Source organism: Somniosus microcephalus, unplaced genomic scaffold, assembly GCF_052327205.1.
Source record: "Somniosus microcephalus isolate GS21.2 unplaced genomic scaffold, FLI_Smic_1.0 unresolved_chr3, whole genome shotgun sequence".
NCBI lineage: Eukaryota > Metazoa > Chordata > Chondrichthyes > Squaliformes > Somniosidae > Somniosus > Somniosus microcephalus.
The window spans coordinates 52,218,933-52,235,207 of NW_028225181.1; the positions used below are offsets into that span (position 1 = coordinate 52,218,933).

The window sequence follows — 16,275 nt, forward strand, 5'->3', positions numbered from 1 at the left end:
TACACTTCCTCAGACTCCCCTCATTCACTACATCACACTCCCCTCATTCACTACATCACACTCCCCTCATTCACTACATCACACTCCCCTCATTCACTGCATCACACTCCCCTCATTCACTACATCACTCTCCCCTCATTCACTACATCACACTCCCCTCAATCACTACATCACTGTCTCCTCATTCACTACATCACACTCCCTTCATTCACTACATCACTCTCCCCTCATTCACTGCATCACACTCCCCTCATTCACTACATCACACTCCCCTCATTCACTACATCACACTCCCCTCATTCACCACATCACATTCCCCTCATTCACTACATCACACTCCCCTCATTCACTCCAACACACTCACCTCATTCACTACATCACACTCCCCTCATTCACTACACCACACTCCCCTCATTCACTACATCACACTCCCCTCATTCACTACATCACATTCCCCTCATTCACTACTTCACACTCCCCTCATTCACTACATCACAATCCCCTCATTCACTACATCGCACTCCCCTCATTCACTACATCGCACTCCCCTCATTCACTACATCACACTCCCCTCATTCACTACATCACATTCCCCTCAATCACTACATCACACTCCCCTCATCCACTACATCACACTCCCCTCATTCACTATATCACTCTCCCCTCAATCACTACATCACACTCCCCTCATCCACTGCATCACACTCCGCTCATTCACTACATCACACTCCCCTCATTCACTGCATCACACTCCCCCTCATTCACGACATCACACTCCCCTCATTCACTAAATCACACTCCCCTCATTCACTTCCTCAAACTCCCCTTATTCACGACACCACACTCACCTCATTCACTGCATCACACTTCCCTCATTCACTACATACCGCTCCACTCATTCACTATATTATACTCCCCTCATTCACTTCCTCCCACTCTCCTCATTCACTGCATCCCACTCCCTCACTCACTGCATTCCACTACCCTCAGTCGTTGCATCCGAATCCCCTCAGTCTCCTCATCCTGCACATGTCAAACAGTGAACCTTGCTTCCCACAATAAGAGATTGGATCAATCTGAGGAACTGAGCATTTGTTGCTGATACATTGGGTGAGCATTCTGTAGAATGGACCCCACAAGGTAAATACCTGAGGCTGGAGACTCCGCTCGAATTGTGGCTGTACGATCATCGGATTGGTGAGTCGCTTGTTCCTCAGGTGGGGATGTCTCTGGATCTGTAAGAAAGGAAGAGAGACAGAGGAAGGTGCAGAGTGGAGAACAGGCCATCAGTCTGATACTAGAGTCCGGAGAATTCCCGAAATCAGTCTTTATATAACCCAGAATCATCTACTCCCCATCCCCAAAGTCACTAAATTCCACCTCCCTCAGTCACTGCAATTTTTTATTCGTTCCTGGTGTGTGGGCATCGCTGGCAAGGCCAGCATTTATTGCCCATCCCTAAATGCCCTTGAGAAGGTGGTGGTGAGCCGCCTTCTTCAAAACAACTGTGTGGTTTGCTAGGCCATTTCAGAGGGCAGTTAAGGTTCAAATACATTGCTGTGGGTCTGGATCCACATATAGGCTAGACCGGGTTTGGACGGCAGATTTCCTTCTCTAAAGGTCATTCGTGAACCGGATGTTCTCTAATGACAATCTGATAGTTTAATGTTCTAGCTTTTAATTCCAGATTTTTATTAAATTACCCAACTGTTGTGGTGGGATTTGATCTCATATTTTCCAGATCATTAGGCCAGGCCTCAGTAACCCAACCCCTGTGCGACCGTTCCCCCGCATCTAAAGCACCTCAAACCCTTCATTCAGCACAGGCCAGTCAGTGCATCCCGCTCCCCTCATTAAGAGACTGGATGATTCTCTGGGAATGCCGATTTCAGCACTTACTTTGGGACAATTTATTACGTTAAAGGGGCTATATAAATACAAGTTGCTGTTGTTGTTGAACAGTCTGTGTGGATTGGACCCCACAATACAATTACCTGAGCTTGCAGAGCCTGCTGAGCTCGAGGAGGAACGATCACTGGATTCACGAGTCGATTGTTCCTCGGGCTCCTGATATGGGACTGTCTTGGGATCTGTAATAAAGGAAGAGAGACATGGGAGAGTACAGAGTGGAGAGCAGCAGAACAAGTCATCAGGCTTGTACTAGTGTCCGGAGAATTTCAGATACCAGTCTTTCTAAAATGCATAATCATCTAATCTCATTCCCAGTGACCCAGTAAGCCTGGAGAGGGAGCGTGCGGTGCCCAATGCTACATTGGGGCTCGATAGCGATCAGTGGGCACCACAGGGAAAAGAGTGTCCGATAGACACGGAGAACAGCGTCTGACACAACTCCCTATATCTTTGGTGAAAAAAAAGACGTTGTGTTTCAGTTCCTTTATTCGTTGTGCCCCTTACAACAAGGCGGGGGCACAATATAACTTTTTGTTTCCGTTGATGACACGGGATATCCCAGAGTCACTCTGCTGGAACATTTCAAAACAGACGTGTTTACTTGCAACACCCAAAGCTCTAATTGAGCCCCTTGTATGACAAGTCCAGATTGCTGATTGGTCACCTTGGAGGACAAGACTGCCTGCTCCAGACAGAACAGTGTGTACTTGCAACAGATAGGACTCACCCTCATGGGTTAAGATCTTCTCCCACCCAAAGACATTTTCTTGCTCCCACCACCCAAGTTACTGAGCTGCTAATGCTACCCAAGTTCATGATCTCCTCACCCCGCCCAAGTTCCTGATCTCCTCACCCCGCCCAAGTTCCTGATCTCCTCACCCCGCCCAAATTCCTGACATCCCTACAACCAATTTCCTGACATACTCCCCCGGTGCAATTTCTTAACCTCCACCCGTCAAAGTTTCTGACGTCCTCCCACAGCCCGAGTTCCTGACCTTCTTCCACGGTATGAGTTCCTGACCTTTTCTCCACCCCACGAGTTACTGCATCCCGCGAGTTCCTGACCTTCTCTTGCACACCGAGTTCCTGTCCTTCTCGCCCCACCGAGTTGCGACATTCTCTCCACCCCACTAAATTCATGACCATCTCTACCCCTCCCGATTTCCTGACCATCTCACCCCTGCAGTTCCTGACCTTCTCCCACCCGCGTCCCTGAACTTCTCTCCCCCGTGAGATCCTGATGCTTTCACCCCACCGAGTTCTTGACCTACTCTCCCCCCCACAAGTTCCTGATCTTCTCTCCCCATCCCCCGAGTTCCTCAAATTCTTCCCCCCATGTGCGTTCCTGACCTTAGCTCTCTGCCAGCTGAGTTCCTGATCTTGTCTTTCCTCCCGAGTTCCTGACTTACTCTTTCCCCCCGAGCTCCGGACCTTCTCCCAGCACCTGATTTTAGGACATTCTCTCACCCCACCCAGAGTTCCTGACCTTCTCTCCGCCCACCCAGAGCTCCTGACCTTAACGCCCTCCCAGCCGTGTTCCTGATATTCTCGTTCCCCTCTGAGTTCCTGATCTTCTCCCACATCTGCTTTCCGACCTTCTCTCCCACCACCCCGAGTTTCATTAGAACATAAGTAGGAGCAGGAGTAGGCCATACGGCCCCTCAGGCCTGCTCCGCCATTCAATAGGATCATGGCTGATCCGAACCTAGACTCATGTCCACCACCCTGCCCGCTCCCCGTAACCCTTAATTCCCTTATCAGCTAGGAAACTGTCTATCTCCGTTTTAAATTTATTTAATGTCGCAGCTTCCACAGCTCTCCGAGGTAGCAAATTCCATAGAGTTACTACCCTCTGAGTGGAGAAGTTTCGCCTCATCTCAGTTTTGAAAGGGCAGCCCCTTATTCCAAGATTAAGCCCCCTAGTTCTAGTCTCACCCATCAGTGGAAACATCCTCAGCGCATCCACCTGATCAAGTCCCCTTTAAATCTTATATATTTCGATAAGATCACCTCTCATTCTTCTGAATTCCAATGAGTAGAGGCCCAACCTACTCAATCTTTCCTCTTAAGTCAACCCCCTCATCTCCGGAATCAACCGAGTGTACCTTCTCTGAACTGCCTCGAAAGCAAGTATATCTTTTCTTAAATATGGAAACCAAAACTGTACGCAGTATTCCAGGTGTGGCCTCACCAGTACACTGTATAACTGAAGCAAGACTTCCCTGCTTTTATACTCCATCCCCCTTGCAATAAAAGCCAAGATTACATTGGCCTTCCTGATCACCTGCTGTACCTGCATACTAACCTTCTGTGTTTCATGCACCAGGAACCCCAGATCCTTTTGTACTGTAGCACTTTGCAGTTTCTCTCCATTTAGATAATAAGTTGCTCTTTGATTTTTTCTGCCAAAGTGCATAACCTCACACTTTCCAACATTATTTTCCATCTGCCAAATTTCTGCCTACTCACTTAGCCTATCTATGTCCTTTTGCAGGTTTTCTATGTCCTCCTCACTCACTGTTTTCCCTCCCATCTTTGTATCGTCGGCAAACTTGGATACATTGCACTCGGTTCCTTCCTCCAAATCGTTAATATAGTTTGTAAAGAGTTGGGGTCCCAGCACTGACCCCTGCAGAACACCACTAGTCACTGATTGCCAACCCGAGAATGAACCATTTATCCCAACTCTCTGTTTTCTGTTAGATAGCCAACCTTCCACCCATGCCAGTATATTACCCCCAATCCCAGGATTTTTTATCTTGTGCAGTAATCTTTTGTGTGGCACCTTGTCAAATGCCTTTTGGAAGTCCAAATACACCTCATCCACTGGTTCCCCTTTATCCACCCTGTTTGTTATGTCCTCAAAGAATTCGAGCAAATTTGTCAAACATGACTTCCCCTTCATAAAACCATGCTGACTCTGTCCGATGAAATTATGCTTATCCAAATGTCCTGTTACTGCTTCCTTAATAATGGACTCCAACATTTTACCAACCACATATATTAGGCTAACTGGTCTATAGTTTCCCACCTTTTGTCTACTTCCCTTTTTAAATAAGGGCGTTACATTAGCAGTTTTCCAATCTGCTGGGACCTTTCCTCAATCCAGGGAGTTTTGGAAAATTACCACTAATGCATTCACAATCCCTACCACTACTTCTCTCAAGACCCTAGGATGTAAGCCATCAGGTCCAGGGGATTTATTCGCCTTTAGTCCCATGATCTTACCGAGTACCACCTCCTTAGTGATTTTAATCGTGTTTAGCTCCTACCCTCCTATACCCCAATGTTTGTCCAGTGTTGGGATATTATTAGTGTCCTCTACTGTAAAGACTGATACAAAATATTTTTTCAGCGTTTTTGCCATCCCCATGTTCCCCACCACTAATTTCCTGGTCTCGTCCTCTAAGGGACCAACATTCACTTTAGCCACCCTTTTGCTTTTTATATAACTGTAGAAACTCTTGCTATCTGTTTTTATATTTTTTGCTAGTTTACTTTCATTATCTATCTTCCCTTTCTTAATTAATCTTTTAGTTATTCTTTGCTGGCTTTTAAATGCTTCCCAATATTCTATCCTCCCACTAGATTTGGCTACTTTGTATGCCCTTGTTTTCAGTCGGATACTATCCTTCATTACGGTGGCAGCACGGTGGCATAGTGGTTAGCACTGTTGCCTCACAGCGCCAGGGACCCGGGTTCAAATCCGGCCTCGGGTGACTGTCTGTGTGGAGTTTGCACATTCTCCCCGTGTATGCGTGGGTTTCCTCCGGGTGCTCCGGTTTCCTCCCACAGTCCAAAGATGTGCGGGTTAGGTTGATTGGCCATGATAAAAATTGACCCTTAGTGTTAGGGGGGATTAAATACGTGGGGTTACGGGGATAGGGCTTGGGTGGGATGGCTGTCGGTGTAGGGACCGGGTGTTAGGGTTTGGATGATCAGCCATGATCTCGTTGAATGGCGGAGCAGGGCCGAATGGCCTACTCCTATCTTCTATGTTTCTATTACTTTACTTAGCCACGGATGGCTGTCTTTTCTTTTACGCCCCTTTTTCCTCAGTGGAATATGTTTTTCTTGAAAGTTGTGAAATATCTCCTTGAATGTACACCACTGCTCATGTACCGTCCAGACAACCTCTCCCCTCCAACCCGAGGTCCTGTCTTTATCGCCCTCCCACCCGAGCTCCTGAACTTCTCTTCACCGCCACCCACCCCCCCAGGTCCTGATTTTCGGACCATCTCTCCTCCATCGTGAGATCCTGACGTTTTCTCCACCCACCCCGAGCCCCTGACCTTATCGCCCTCCCACCCGAGATCCTGACCTTCTCCCGCCACCTGATTTTCGGACCATTTCTCCCCTCACCTAAAGTTCCTGACTTTTGATCCCCCAAGCCCGAGTTCCTGCCCATCTCACCTACTCACCCGAATTCCAGACCTTTTCCCCCACCCCGAACTCCTGACCTTCATTCCCCCACTCCGAGTTCCTGACCTTCATTCCCCCCACCCCGAGCTCGACCTTCATTCCCCCCACCCCGAACTCCTGACCTTCATTCCCCCACTCCGAGTTCCTGAACTTCATTCCCCCTCCGAGCTCGACCTTCATTCCCCCCACTCCGAGTTCCTGACCTTCTTTCCCCCCACCACGAGCTCGACCTTCATTCCCCCCACCCCGAGTTCCTGACCTTCTTTCCCCCCACCCCGACTTCTTGACCTTCCTTCCCCCCACCCCGAGCTCCAGACCTTCTTTCCCTCAACCCAGAGCTCCTGACCTCCTTTCCCCCCACTCCAAGTTCCTGACCATCTTTCCCCCACCCCGAGTTCCTGACCTTCTTTCCCCCACCCCGACCTCCTGACAGTTCTTCCCCCCACCCCGAGCTCCTGACCTTCTATCCCTCAACCCGGAGTTCCTGACCTTCTTTCCCCCCAATCCAAGTTCCTGACCTTCTTTCCCCCACCACGAGCTCGACCTTCATTCCCCCCACCCCAAGTTCCTGACCTTCTTTTCCCCCACCCGAGCTCGACCTTCATTTCCCCCACCCCGAGTTCCTGACCTTCTTTCCCCCACCCCGAGTTCCTGACATTCTTCCCCCCCACCCCGAGTTCCTGACCTTCTCTCCCCACCCCGAGTTCCTGACCTTCTTTCCCCCCACCCCGAGTTCCTGACCTTCTTTCCCCACACTCCGAGTTCCTGACATTCTTTCCCCCCACCCCAAGTTCCTGACCTTCTTCCCACCACACCGAGTTCCTGACCTTCTTTCCCCCACCCCGAGTTCCTGACCTTCTTTCCCCCCACCCCGAGCACCTGACCTTCTTTCCCCCACACGGAGTTCCTGACATTCTTTCCCCCCACCCCGAGTTCCTGACTTTTTTCCCCCCACCACGAGTTCCTGACCTTCTTTCCCCCTACCCCGAGCTCCTGACCTTCTTTCCCTCAACCCGGAGTTCCTGACCTCCTTTCCCCTCACTCCAAGCTCCTGACCTTCCTTCCACCACCTCGAGTTCCTGACCTTCTTTCCCCCCACCCCGAGTACCTGACCTTCTTTCCCCCCACCCCGAGCTCCTGACCTTCTTTCCCTCAACCCGGAGTTCCTGACCTTCTTTCCCCGTAATCCAAGTTCCTGACCTTCTTTCCCCCCACCACGACCTCCTGACCTCCTTTGCCCCAATCCAAGTTCCTGACCTTCTTTCCCCCCACCCGGAGTTGCTGACCTTCTTTCCCCCCACCCCGAGTTGCTGACCTTCTTTCCCCCAACCCCGAGTTGCTGAACTTCATTCGCCCCACCCCGAGTCTCTGACCTTCTTTCCCCCCACCCCGAGTTCCTGACCTTCTTTCCCTCTACCCTGAGTCCCTGACCTTCTTTCCCCCGACCCCAAGTTCCTGACCTTCTTTCCCCCACCCCGAGTTCCTGACCTCCTTTATCCAACCCCGAGTTTCTTACCTTCTCCCCCCCACCCCGAGTTCCTGACCTTCTTTCCCCACACCCCGAGTTCCTGACCTTCTTTCCCCCCACCACGAGTTCCTGACCTTCTTTCCCCCCACCACGAGTTCCTGACCTTCTTTCCCCACGCCCCGAGTTCCTGACCTTCTTTCCCCCCACCCCGAGTTCCTGACCTTCTTTCCCCACACCCCGAGTTCCTCACCTTCTTTCCCCCACCCCGAGTTCCTGACCTTCTTTCACCCACCCCGAGTTCTTCAATTGCTTTCCCCCCACCACGAGTTCCTGACCTTCTTTCCCCCCACCCCGAGTTCCTGACCACATTTCCCTCCACTCCAAGTCCCTGACCTTCTCTCCCCCATCCCGAGTTCCTGACCTTCTTTCCCTCCACTCCAAGTTCCTGACCTTCTGTCCCTCCATTCCGAATGCCTGACCTTCTTTCCCCCCACTCCGAGTTCCTGACCTTCATTCCCCCAATCCAATTTCCTGACCTTCTCTCCCCCACCCAGTGTTCCTGACCTTCTCTCTTCCCCGAGTTCCTTACCTTCTCAGTCCACCCTCACACACTGATGTCCTGACATCCTCTCCCCCCGCCCCCCGCCCCCCGTGATCTTGAACTTCTCGCCCCCCCCCCGGGTTCCTGACATTCTCTCACCACCCCTGATTTCCTGACCACCTCGCTACTCCATCACACCTCCTGAGATCCTGACATTCTATCAGCACCACACGCCCCAAGTTCCTGAGCTTCCCCCACCACCCACTCTCAAGTTTCTGACTCTCTATCAACCACACAACCCACTCCAGCCCTCGAGTTCCTGAACTTCTCTCCCCACCCCGCACCCCATTGGGGATCCTGGCCTCCATTCACTCCCCAATGTTCCTGACATTCTCTCCCCCCCTCCCCGAAGTTCCTGACTTTCTCCCCTACCCATGTTCATAACCGTGTCTTCCAAACGCCCCGAGTTCCTGATCTTCCCTCACCTCACCCCCCGTACATGACCTTCTCTCTCCCAACGACTGCCTGACATTGTCTCCCCAACCTCCCCCTCCACGAGTTCCTGACATTCTCTCATGCCCATCCTAGTTCCTGACTTTCTCTATCTCACCACACCCAATAATTTCTGACCTTCTTTCATTCCCCGAGCTCCTGACGTTATTCTCCCCTCCCGAGTTGCTGACCTTCTCACCCTCACCCCCGAGTTCCTGCCCGAATTCTCCACCTCCAAATACCTGATCATCTCTCCCACCATTCCGAGTTCCTGGCAATCTACCCCACAACCCACCCCACCGAGTTCCTGACCTTCTCTCCAAACCCCAATTTTCTTACCTTCCCTGCCCTTTCCCCGAATTCCTGATCGTCTCTCCCCTCCCCCCACCACCCTGTTACTGTTCTTCTCATACCCCTGGTAACTGACTTCCTCTCACCCACCGAGTTCCTGACTCTCCCTCCACCCACCCGAGTCCTGACTCTCCCTCCCCCCACCCGAGTTCCTGACCTTCTCTCACCAGCTCCTCCCCACCTACGTCCAGACATTCTCAACATGAACCGCCCCGCAAGTTACTGATCTTTTCTCACTCCCACCGCTCGACGTCCTGACCTCTTCACCTCAAGTTCATGATCTTCTTCCCACAACCCCCAATTCCAGAACTTCTCTCCCCACACCCGAGTTCCTGACTCTCTTCCACCCCAAGTTCCTGACATTCACTCACCTCCATGTGTTCCTGACCTCTCTTGTCCCCAGAATTCCTGACCTTCTCCCCTTCGAAGTCCCAACATTCTCTCCCCTCACCGAGTTACTTACATTCTCCACCCACCCGAGTGACTGACCTTCTCCCCCTAATCCCAGATTTATTCAGCTATTCTCCACACCCCATGAACTTGACCTTCTCCCCACCCGGATTTCCTGCCATTCTCCCCCGATTTCATGACATTCAGCCCCCCGAGTTCATGACAATTTCCCCCCCCCCGAATTTCCTGCATTCTCTCCAGCCCGAGTTCTTGACATTCTCTCCCTCCCCCAGAGTCCCTGACGCTCCCTCCCCCACTCAGAGTTCCTGACATTCTTTCTCTTCCCACGAGTTCCTGATCTTCTATTCCCCTCTCAGTTCCTGACATTCTCTCTCTCTCTCCCCCCGATTTCCTCAGCTTCTCTCCCAACCGAGTCCCCGACCTTCTCTCCCACCCGAGTTCCTAACTTTCTCTCTCTCCCCCCGAGTTCCTGAAATTCTCTCTCTCCCCCCGAATTCCTGCTCTTCTCTCGCACCACCCCCAGAGATCCTGACGTTCTCTCCCTACCCCGAGATACTGACCTTCATTCCCTCCAGATTTCCTAGCCTTCTTTCCCACCCGTGTTCCTGACCTTCTACCTCGTCGAGTTCCTGACCTGCTCTCCCCCCAGCCAATACCTGACCTTCTCTCTGCCCCAATTCCTGATGTTCTGTCTTGCCCCCACCAATACTTGACATTCTCTCTTCCGCCCAGAGGTCCTTACCTTCTCTCCCCTCCAGTTCCTGACCTTCTCTCTCCCACACCCCGCCCGAGTTCCTGACCTATTCTCCACCCCCTGAGTACCTGACATTCTCTCTGCCCTCCCAGTTCCTGACGTTCTCTCTTCCCCCCAACAATACCTGACCTTCTCTCTTCCCCCAAGAGTTCCTTACCTTCTCACCCCTTTGTGTTCCTGACCTTCTCTCTGTCTCCCACTCCGCCGATTTCCTGACCCTCTCTGCACACCCCAGTACCTGACCTTCTCTCTGCCCCGCAGTTCCTGACGTTCTCTCTCCCCACAGTACCTGACATTCTCTCTTCCCCACAGAGTCCCTGACCTTCTCTCCCCCTTCGAGTTCCTGACCTTCTTTTTCTCCCCCCACCCACCTCCCCCGAGTTCCTGACCATCTCTCCCTCCCCCGCCATGAGTTCCTGACATTCTCTCGCGCACACCGAGTTCCTGACCTTCCCTCTCCCACCCCGAGTTCCTGACCTTCCCTCCCACACACCGAGTTCCTGGAATTCTCTCCCCCACCCCGAGTTCCTGACCATCTCTCCCCACCCCGAGTTCCTGACCTTCTTTCCCCACCCGAGTTCCTGACCTTCTCTCCCCCACCCCGAGTTCCTGACATTCTCTCCCCACCCCGAGTTCCTGACATTCTCTCCCCCACCCCGAGATCCTGACCTTCTCTCTCCCACCCCGAGTTCCTGACCTTCTCTCTCCCCACCCCGTGTTTCTTACCTTCTTTCCCCCCACACAGAGATCCTGACGTTTTCCCCCCACACCGAGTTCCTGACCTTCTCTCCCCACCCCGAGTTTCTAACCGTCTTTTCGCCCACCCCGAGTTCCTGACCTCCTTTCCCCCCACCCCGAGTTCCTGACCTCCTTTCCCCCCACCCCGAGTTTCTTACCTTCTCCCCCTCAACCCGAATTCCTGACCTTCTCTCCCCACACCGAGTTCCTGACCTTCTCTCCCCCCACCGAGTTCCTGACCTTCTTTCCCCCCACCCTGAGTTCCTGACCTTCTTTCCCCCCACCCCGAGTTCCTGACCTTCTCTCCCCACCCCGAGTTCCTGACCTTCTTTCCCCCCACCCCGAGTTCCTGACCTTCTTTCCCCCCACCCCGAGTTCCTGACCTTCTCTCCCCACCCCGAGTTCCTGACCACCTTTCCACCCACCCCGAGTTCCTGACCTTCTTTCCCCCACCCCGAGTTTCTTACCTTCTTTCCCTCCAACCCCACGTTCCTGACCTTCTTTCCAAACACCCCGAGTTTATGACCTTCTCTCCCCCCACCCCGAGTTCCTGACCTTCTCTCCCCCAACCCAATTTCCTGACCTTCTGTCCCCCCACCCCGAGTTCCTGCCCTTCTCTCCCCCCACCCCGAGTTTTGAGCTTCTTTCCCCCCACCCCGAGCTCCTGACCTTCTCTCCCCCCACCCCGAGTTCCTGACCTTCCTTCCCCCACCCCGAGTTCCTGACCTTCCTTCCCCCACCCTGAGTTCCTTACCTTCTTTCCCCCACCCCGAGTTCCTGACCTTCTTTCCCCCCACCCCGAGTTCCTGACCTTCTTTCCCCCACCACGAGTTCCTGACCTTCTCTCGCCCACACCAAGTTCCTGACCTTCTCTCCCCACACCGAGTTCTTGACCTTTTCTCCCCCCACACCGAGTTCCTGACTTTCTCTCACCCGCACCGAGTTCCTGACCTTTGCCCCCACCCCAGAGTTCCAGACCTTTGCCCCAGTACCTGTGCAATAAACCATGTTACACCCGGGTGCCGGCTTCAACTCATAAACGAAGTAACTGCTGCAGTTTTTGATCTTTATCTCCTAGGTCGTGTCACAGGGATTTCCACCCGAGGTAAAACAAACTGTCCTCTCCACTTCTCCCTGTCCCACGGTGGGATGAGCACCTGAAACAAGGTTTGTAAATATTGAAGAATATAACCGAGGTGAACAATGCTGGACAGTGAATGTAAATCTGAGATTATAAAGTCTGAAATTACCCTTTAACCAGCCTGATTTGTGTGTGGAGCAGTGATGCTTTGGAACCTCAGTCTCGGGAATCTTCCATCCACCAGAACTGGAACAACAATCACAGAGTCAGACCCTGAACTGATGGCTCTGATTAACTGATACAAAGACTGGGAACTGGCTGGTTGGGAAAGGTCACACCGTGTTTCTGCTCTTCAAGTTAGGGGCCGGGGATAAATAGCTGGTGAGGGTTAAAGCTGGTGGTTGGAGATTAGTAACTGTTAATACTACATTAATTAGTAACTGTTAATACTACATTAATTTAGTAACTGTTAAAACTATATTAATTAAGTAACTGTTAATACTACGTTAAATTATTAACTGTTAATACTTTAATAAGTTTATAACTGTTAATATCATATTGTATCCCTAACTTTAATTAGCTACTCCTTAGTCAAAATTTTCTGAAAGTTAGTTAATAGTCCAATAAATAGAGGTATGGCAGAGCCGCCCAGTCCGACAGAATTTGCATGCTCTGCCATATGCGAAATCCAGGACGCTTCCCGTGTGAAGCAGGTGCCGTCAGCTGGAGGAGCTCACGCTCTTGGTTTCAGAGCTTGAGCAGCCGCTGGCGTCACTGCGGTGCATCACCCAGGCTGAGAGCTACTTGGATGGTACGTTTCAGGAGTTGGTCTCTCCGCAGCTAAGGAGTGCGCAGGCAGAGTGAGAATGGGTGACCCACAGACGATAGAGGAGGACCAGGCAGGCAATGCAGGAGTCCCCTGACTGCTTCTCTGTTCTTAAAAGTGGAAAGGTCAATGGTTCCTCTGGGGAGTACAGCCAGGGCCAATTTCATGGAACCACGGGTGTCTCAGCTGTACAGGGATGGGCGGAGGATGATAGGGAATGCAATAGTGGTAGGGGCTTCGAGTTAGGAGAGCAGATAGGCGTTTCTGTGACCACAGAATTTAATCCAGGATGTTATGTTGTCTCCCTGGTTCCAGGGTTAAGGATGACACTGAGTGGCTGCAGAACATTCTGAGGGGGGAGGGTGAACAGTCTTAGGTCGTGGTCCATATTGGTACCGACAACATAGGTAGAAAGAGGGATGAGGTCCTTCAGGCAGATTTTAGGAAGCGAGAATAGAGATTAAATAGATGGAATGCAAAGGTAGTAATCTCTGGATTACTACCGGAGACATGCGTAAGTTGGTATAGATATAGGAGGATTGAGCAGATGAATGCATGGCTGGACGGATGGTGCAGGAGGGAAGGCTTCAGATTCCTGGGGCATTGGGGCCTGTTCTGTGGGAAGTGGTACCTGCACAGGTCGTAAGGGTTGCATCTCAACAGAGCCGGTACCAACATCCTCACTGGGAGGTTTGCTAGTATTGTTGGGGAGGGCTTATAATAAATTGGCAGGGGGATGGCCTTCAGGGTGTAGCATTAGAAAAGAGAAACAAAGGGCACAAATGATTGTGACAGATGGATAGTGCTAAAGTAATAAACAGTAAGGTATTGGGTGGGGTCAGACTAAGGGAGAACACAGGATGGTCTACGACAGGTTTACAGTGTATGTGTGCGAACTTGCGAAGCATAGTAAAAATGCTGTTGAGCTGCAGGCGCAAATAACCACATGGGAACATGATATTGTGGCAAAAACAGAGACCTGGCTCAAACAAGAGCAGGGTTGTGTATTAAATACTTCTGATTATAAGATGTTCAGGAAAGATATGGACGGAAAGATAGAAGGTTGTGAAGGAGAATGTTACTGTGCTGGAGAGAGCGGATGTCCTGGAGGGGTCAAAGACAGAATCTATATTGCTAGATTTAAGAAATAAAAGTTTATTCCATCGGCCACCAACTATTGGTAAAAATATGGAAGACCCAATCTCGCAGAGAAATTACAGTGAGATGCAAGAACTATAGAGTAGTGATAATGGGGGACATCAACTATCCTAATATAGACTAGGATATTAATAGAGTAAAGGGCAGAGAATCGGAAGAAGTTCTGAAGTGTGTTCAGGAGAACTTTTTCATCAGTATGTTTCTGGCCCAACGAGGAAGAATGCATGTTTGGAACTTGTTCTGGGGAATGAAGTATGTCAAGTGGAGCAAGTACCAGTAGGTGAAACATTTAGGGAACAGAGATCATAGTATCATAAGGAATAACAACAGAAAATGCTGGAAATACTCAGCAGGCCAGGCAGCATCCGTGGAGAGAGAAACAGAGTTAACGTTTCAGGTCTGGGACCCTTCATCATAACTGGAAAAAGCTGGAGATGTAACAGATATTAAGATCTGTTACTCTCCACGGATGCTGCCTGGCCTGCTGAGTATTTCCAGCATTTTTTGTTATTTCAGATTTCCAGCATCCGCAGTATTTTGCTATTACAATAGTATCATCAGGTTTAGATTAGAAAGTGAATAGGACATGGAACTATCTAAAGTAAAAACAGCTAATTGGAGGAAGGCTAATTTCAGTTGTTTGAGAACGGATCTGGCCCAGGTAAACTGGAATGAAAGATTGGCATGCAAATCTGTAATTGAACAAAGGGCTGCTTATAAGAGTAAATAGTTCGGGTACAGTTGATGTATGTTCGCACTAGGGGAAAGGTAGGGCAACTCACGTCAGAGCTTTCTGAATGATGAAAGAGATAGAGAGTAAGATGAAGCAGAAAAAGAGTGCATATGACAGATATGAGGTCGAGAAATCATCTGAGAATCAGGCTAAATATAGAAAGTTCGGAGGAGAAGTGAAAAATAAATAAGATGGTCAAAGTGAGGGTATGAGAATAGAATGGCAGCTAACAAAAATGTAATCCAAAAGTATTGTATAGTGATATAAATACTAAACACGTAGTAAGAGGAGGGGTGGGACCAAATAGAGCCCAAAATGGAGACGTTCACATGGAGGCAGAGGGCATGGCTGAGGTGCAAAATGAGTACTTTGCATCCGTCTTCACCAAGGAAGAAGATACTGCCATGGACATAGCGAAGGAGCAGGTAGAGGACATACTGGATGGGAGAAAAAAAGAGAAAGAGGAGGTACTACAAAGGCTCGCTGTACTTAATATAGAAAAGTCCGTAGGTCCAGATGGGTTGCATCCTAGGATGCTGAGTGAAGTGAAGGAAGTAATAACGGAGGCGCTGGCCATAATCTTCCAATCCTCCTTAGAAACGGGAGTGGTGCCAACGGACTGGAGAATTGCAAAAGTTACACCCTTGTTCAAAAAAGTGTGCAAAGATAAACTCAGCAACTGCACACCAGTCGGCTTAACTCTTTATTGGTGATGCTTTTAGAAACAATAATCAGGGACAACGTTTACAATCACTTGGCCGAGTGTGGATTAATTGAGGAAAACCAGCACGGATTTTTTAAAGACAAATCGGGTTGAACTAACTTGATCAAATTTTTTGATGCTGTTGCATAAACGGTAGATGAGGGCAATGCGGTTTCCAAAAGGCGTTCAACACATTGCCACGTAATAGCCTTGCCAGCAAAGTTGAAGCCCATGGACTAAAAGGGTCAGTGGCAGCATGGATACCAAATTGAATAAGTGACAGGAAACACAGAGTAGAGGTGAACGGTTGTATGTCGGACTGGAGTAATGTATACAGTTTTGTTCCCCAGTGGTCGGTTCTAGGACCACTGCTTTTCTTAATATATATTAATGAATTGAATGTGGGTGTACAGGGCACAATTTCAAAATTTACAGATGACGCAAAACTTGCAAGTATAGTGAACAGCGAGGAGGATAATGATAGGCTTCAAGAGGATATGGATAGGCTGGTGGAATGGGCAGACAAGTGGCAGATGAAATGTACTGCAGAAAAGTGTGAACTGACTCATTTTGGAAGAAAGAAAGTGTAGAGGAAATATAAACTAAAGGGAACAATCCTAAAGGGGGTCCATGAACAGAGGGACCGAGGGGTATATGTGCACAAATCGGTTACGGTAGCAGGACAG

The 16,275-nt window shown here is 50.2% G+C and overlaps 1 pseudogene; it reads right to left on the reverse strand.

Annotated features, from left to right (window-relative positions):
* Positions 1 to 1,071: 1,071 nt before the first annotated feature.
* The window catches only part of LOC147091440 (pancreatic secretory granule membrane major glycoprotein GP2-like), a 52,021-nt pseudogene continuing 36,817 nt past the window's right edge, over positions 1,072 to 16,275 (reverse strand).